This window comes from Macrobrachium rosenbergii, chromosome 30, assembly GCF_040412425.1.
Source record: "Macrobrachium rosenbergii isolate ZJJX-2024 chromosome 30, ASM4041242v1, whole genome shotgun sequence".
NCBI lineage: Eukaryota > Metazoa > Arthropoda > Malacostraca > Decapoda > Palaemonidae > Macrobrachium > Macrobrachium rosenbergii.
The window spans coordinates 28,906,192-28,912,990 of NC_089770.1; the positions used below are offsets into that span (position 1 = coordinate 28,906,192).

The 6,799-nt window shown below is 33.5% G+C and overlaps 1 long non-coding RNA gene across 1 annotated transcript; it reads right to left on the reverse strand.

The window, feature by feature from the left end:
* Positions 1-963: 963 nt before the first annotated feature.
* Positions 964-3,054, reverse strand: LOC136854796 (uncharacterized). The gene is made up of 4 exons (XR_010857808.1): positions 3,018-3,054; positions 1,851-1,947; positions 1,367-1,471; positions 964-1,085 (listed from the first exon to the last, which is right to left on the reverse strand). It is a non-coding gene; the product is annotated as an uncharacterized lncRNA (long non-coding RNA).
* Positions 3,055-6,799: the final 3,745 nt, after the last annotated feature.

Sequence of the window (6,799 nt, forward strand, 5' to 3'; positions counted from 1 at the left end):
ATCATAATATCAGTTGGGAAGGGGCAAAAAAGTTAGTGTATGCAGATGTTTATATTGTAATTTATACCACTGTGTGTTAGTCCTTCGTCAGCGTCTTAGAAATTCAGCTGAAATCTGTTAGGACCTACATCTGGTTTCTGATGTGTGATAAACGAATCACGATTTAAAGTTATCATAATTATATATATATATATATATATATATATATATATATATATATATATATATATATATATATATATATATATATATATATATATATATTATATATATATATATATATATATATACATATAGAGAATACAAATAACAATATCAATAAAAACGTTATATATATGATAATATAATATATAAAATGCAATATATATTATATATATATATATATATATATATATATATATATATATATATATATATACATATACATATATATATATACTGTATATATACATAGGTCGTTAGAGAATACAAATAACAATTCTGCATTTCAATAAAAACGTTATATGTATGATAATATAATCATCGGCGCGACCTAAAACTTTGTCCTTGCAATGATCACTTAATTACAATTTGCCAACACACGCACAAACATATATATATATATATATATATATATTATATATATATATATATATATATATATATATATATATATATATGTATATATATATATATATATATATATATATATATATATATATATATATATATATATATATATATATATATATATATATATATATATATATATATATATGTATATATATGTGTATGTGTGTGTGTGTGCGTGTGTGTGTGCGCTAGGTGCTACCAGGCTATAATGGCTAGTATGAACAGAGTGCATATATTCATTTAACTGGCTTGCCACTCATAATTCACATACATCCCCATGGCTTATTAATATTAGACTCCATTGTAATTTTATAATCATTATTTCCAAATATAGATCCAATAAAACAAATCTAAGTATAAAATCTTTTAATTAACTGAAAACCTGACATCTCGTTTCCAGCAACAGCTTCCAAATCACCTCAAGATGGAACTTCCTTCAACGGTCGGTGTCATCACCCGTCAGTCTTCGAATCCTGAAAGAGGAGGGAAAACGAAAAGAATTAATAATCGTTTTGCAACTCTGTTGTTGCCACACGTGACACAAAATTTTTTGAAAAGTAGTTATAACTGACATGATATCAAAACAAACAATAGCAACAGTAAATAAGTATCATTCCTACAGCATATGATCAAAGTCACAAAGATCTTTTCTGATTCGGATCTATCCCAGCATTCAAGAAACTGGTTCCTAGAGAAAAAAAAAATGGCAAGATCTTTCCAACAGCTACATTTAAAGGAGGTTGATTCGACTGACCTCTGGGCATGGGATAATGCAAGTGCATGGCTTGTATGGGTCACAGCAGGGGCAGTGAGGTGGGCAGCACTGTGTTGGTCCTGGTTTAGGTGGTCTTCCTCCACCCTGAAATGCCAAAGTATGACGTCAATTTACGTATATATATATATAAATACAATATATATATGTATATATATATATATATATATATATATATATATATATATATATATATATATATATATATATATATATATATATATATATATATATATATATATATATATATATATATATATATATATATATATATATATATATATATATATATATATATATATATATATATATATATATATATATCTATACACACACACACACACACACACACACACACATATATATATATATATATATATATATATATATATATATATATATATATATATATATATATATATATATGTTGACAATGGAATTGAAGTTTTCCTGAATCTATACTCACTCCGTATGGGGTCCCTTCCCCTTCGGCCAGCAGTCCCAGGAGAACCACAAAAGCCAGGACCATTCCAAGAAAGAGACGCATTTCAGCTGGTGAAGACCTGAGGATAAATGAATACTGATTAATCTCATCATCATTATATATATATAAAATATATATATATATATATATATATATATTATCATATTTAATACACATATATATATATATATATATATATATATATATATATATATATATATATATATATATATATATATATATATATATATATATATATATATATATATATATATATATATATATATATATATATATATATATATATATATATATATATATATATATATATATATATATATTATTTATTACAGTTACTATATATATTATATATATATATATTACTTTGTGCTGAAACAAATAGGATAAATGTTTGAAAAATGAATACTGAAGTCCGAAGCTTTCCTAAATAAGGTCGACCACTCTCTTGTTCCTGAAAAAACTCCCAGAAAAGCAAAACAATTCAAAACAAATGCGTGGATGAATTTCTGTGTTATCAGGTAAGTTCCTTTCAGGGAAGAGATGAATTCTTGTATCGCCTGAACTACAGATTATTTGGCCTTAATTAGTCTAGGGCCGAACCAAACATAAAAAAAAAAAAAAAAAGACAGGAAAGCGGTAGGTAATGAGATAGTGTTTTGGCCTTCCCTCTTAAGGAATGGAAGATGCAACTCTTGGGAAGAATGGGCTGACTATTCGTACAGCGAGAACAAAGGCTAAACAACAAGATTATGATGAACATCGCAGTATTTGGGGACGTTAGGTGGAAGTCTTTTCCGAAACGCCTTCCAGTGACTCCTCTCACAACAGAAGCAATAAGGAGAGTATTTGCATGATTGTGGTAAGATGTTGTGTTCAGGTGTGAACCTCTGGACTCAGAAAAACCAACGTACTCAATGTGGAGGGTTTAGGTGCGAGCGTCATAGAGGTTCAAGAGCTAGAAGAATAAATAGTGTATCTAGAGTTAATTCAAGGTCAAGTAATATAGCGTTATTCGTAATGCATGACGTCTGCCACCTATTTTCACTTAACAATGAAACTTCCGTGTTCATGAAATGACGTTCAGATTCTTACCACAACCACAGAATATACTTTTACAGAACAATGTACCTGACAAGCAGACACGGATAAACTCTGGTGATTCACTAATGGGATACCTGCCTGCAAACGTTATATATGCTTGAGAAACCGCGCCCACAATAGCAACAGACCAATGGCAGGCGAGCTGCCTTTGACCAATCAGTATTGTCCTTCACAGTAGAGAAAAACTTTATACCTTTATATCTTTATTTTTCTTAAACTTATTAACGATTATAATGGATCAGCAAGGCTTTGAGCAAAAGTTTTTATGACGTAATTCAAAGAGTTTCTTGATTTCATCGGCATTCGGGTCTTGGCAAAATGTACCATGAATGATACGTATCTGGAAACTTTGATCTTTAAACTTCTAAATTTCATCCCGCTGGACAAGAGCTGTATCAGTGAAGAAAGCCGTGGAAAACTAAGGCACACAGAAAAATTGTATCTGTTTTGATAGTTCGCAGGAAACCTGTTTTCAAACCTGAATGTTGAGATGCTGCATTTCCCATCCTATGATCTCGAATTCTTTTTGGCTTGAAGCATACCTGGTTTAATTGAAGGGTACAGATTACTTATTATGATTAATTCATGAGTTTAATGGGTCCAAGAAATGGCCGGACTACCATGGAATGTATTTATTTCCGATTATTTAGGGAAACGGGTTCAAAGATCTTTATGTAAATGATCAGCCATATTTTCATGTAATGTATATATCTATGTTTACAGTGTTATACTGACCTCTCTCTCTCTCTCTCTCTCTGACCCCAGAGTGCAAGTGGTAATGCATTAATTTCATTTGCTGAATGACCAGCGGTCGATCCCATAACTGGACAAGGAAGGACTGAGAAAGATATATTCCCCAAAAATATCATTTGCCTTGCAGTAGAGCATGAGCCTGGTTGTTTGTCAACCGTTGTGGATTCCAGCTGAGGTGCAGAGGGAGTGACAGAGAGAGGCTGAGGTGAAGAGGAATGGACGTGAGTGATCAGTAACCCTCAAACTGTGTACTGCCATAAAATATAAAAACCAATTCGAAACAGGAGGACAAGGCGAGATAATCCACAGCCCACCGGGGTGAAACCCTTCATATACCGGGTGTTTCGAGATTAGAGCACCCCCCCCCCCCACCCACGCCTCCACAGAACAAATGGAAAGTTATGAAGTTTTCTGCTATAGCCTATCTCCAAGTACATGATTTTAAGTTTTTATTAAGGTATTTTTCATTTTACATTTCTTGTATTTTCAGACTGAGTGACGGAGTTAGATACAGCCATGGCTAACGACTCGGATGAAATCAGATGGATTGACTGAATCTGTGCTATAACCTTCAAAGAGGCCAAGGATACTGGCACATCCTTCATTTCACGTTCCTGGATGGCTAAATACATTAAAAGAGATGAATCCTTTGTTAAAAGAAATGGGAACAAAAATCCATTTGACTGTCATCACGAAAAGAGAGAATCTTGGAAGGCCTGAAGTCCTTTCTCAGGAGTCAAAAGACATCATAGCTGAGGCAGTGGGTAGACCAAGAAAGTCTTTACGTAAATTGGCGCTTGAACTAGAAACAAAAAGGGGAAAGAAGAGAAGTTATAGTGCTGTATATTGTGAGTTGAAAAATCTGGTATCAAACCATTTCATGTTATCAGCAAGTTCAACATCACTCAGCAACAGAGAGAAGACTGTGCATGGTTTTGTGGTTCATTTCTTAAAGATTGGGATGAAGTTGACTTTCTCCATGTTGCTGCATCAGCTGAATTCTTCGTTTACACAGTCAGGAAGCCAAATCATAAAAATGACATCATTTGGGCTGCATAGTTGGATGATATCAGCGCTGACGTGCGCTATTGCCAAATTGTGAAATTTCCTGAATGTTTGGGAATTTTTCTCTGTATCACAGCCAAACGGTTAATGTGGATCATCAAACAAAATGACAGTCATGGAATGGCGAATACTTCAGAGAAACAGTGCTTACTGGTGGAGTATTTCCTTTCCTCAAAGATCCTGAAAATGTGTTATCTGTTGAAGAAATCACATTTTTTGCATGATAATGCACCATGTTTCAACGCTCTTCAGACACAGAAGCTGCTTCAAAACAGTGGTATCAATTTCTTCTCATCAAGTGAATTTTCAGGTAACTTCCCTGACCTTAGTTTGTGTGAAAACATTGGTAGTATATTATAGGACTGTGTTGAAGCACGCACAGTGAACTATGATGGTATACCATGCCTCGAAGACCTGCGAAGAGAGGTGACCAAAGTGCTCAGGGAAATGGAGTTTGAGTCTCAGCTCTTTTGCTATTTGCTGAAATCATACCCCTCAAGAATGCAGGCTGTGGTACAGGCAGATGGAGGCCACACAAAATATTAAATACTCAGAGAGAAACTTAAATAAATACCTGTTCTGAATTACTTTTGTTTTTGTCCATATCAATTCTAGTTTATGCTGTAGAGGTGGGGGGGCTCTGATTTCGAAAAACCCTGTACTCTCTCTCTCTCTCTCTCTCTCTCTCTCTCTCTCTCTCTCTCTCTCTCTCTCTCCCTGTATCATGCAATTCATTTGAAACCAAGCCCACAGGTGGTTAAACATTTGTCGTAGATCTTGTACCCCATGAATTTCTCAGTGATTTGAACTGGTTTGTCGAATGGTGACACAAAACCCCGAAGTGGAATTATTTCACGTTATTTCCATCACCAAAGCGAATGGAGAATTTTTTATGTACACTCAAAATGCTTATACTTTGAGATTAAGAAATCCATCGTAATCTTTTATCCTATGAAGTTATTTTCAGAAATAAAGAACTCAGACGCCCTTCTAAAATTCATGTGATAATTACTAGAGCAATGGAGAAACCGCTTCAGCTGCAGCAAGGTTAAGTCTTATCAGACGTGGATCGATCCCTTTACACATGTTGCATCTTTCTCTTTTGTCTTAAAGAATTCTCTCTCTCCTTAACTTCTGAATTATGCTTTCCTTCGACCAGTGAATTTTTTTCCATTCTTCCTACACGACCAAACCACCAGAAGTAGTCTGATCAACGTTATTATTTTTTTGCTAACCATTTACCACATCTATTTTTTATCGTTACGTTTCCCACCCTCCCAGTTAGTATTTGGATACATAACCTTCAATCATTTTTCATAGTTCAAATATTGTATTATTAGTAGAGAAACTATTTTAGCAGGGGCCTTCCCTCATGTCTTCCAACTTCTGTCTTCATAAGCAAACTTTTCATTTCCAGAATTCTTTTACGTTTCCCAGTTAGTATTTGGATACATAACCTTCAATCTTTTTTCATAGTTCTTTTAGTAGAGAAACTATTTTCTCCTGTCTTCCAACTGCTGTTTTAAGCAAACTTTTCATTTCCTCTTTTAGGTCTCCTGCTGTTTTCCTTCCTCCCTTGCCTTCTTCTCTCTTCTCGTTTGTCCTTCTACTTCCTTCCACAAACCTTTATCCGCCAGCCGTTTTCAGGCCTTTCTCTCTTCACCATTCCATTATCCTATGTTCTATTTGCAGTAGATATCATCAAAGCCTCTATCTTGTCGCTGACTGGTTGATGTATTTTAGTAGTAGAAAGTAAACGGATTAACATTTCTTTTCCAAATATCATTGACCATCGTTGTTTTACATAATTTGCTAATTAATTAAACAGATTTAATTGTTTCATTAACTAGTAAAATCGAGCAAAGCAAGACTGAAAAATGTAAAAATACAGAAGCAGTACACATTACTTCCAGAGACGAAAGTCCATTAAGACAAACGCAATTAGTTTCAGTATTAGCTGTGATATTTACTCTCTGCTTAAAAAAAATTAT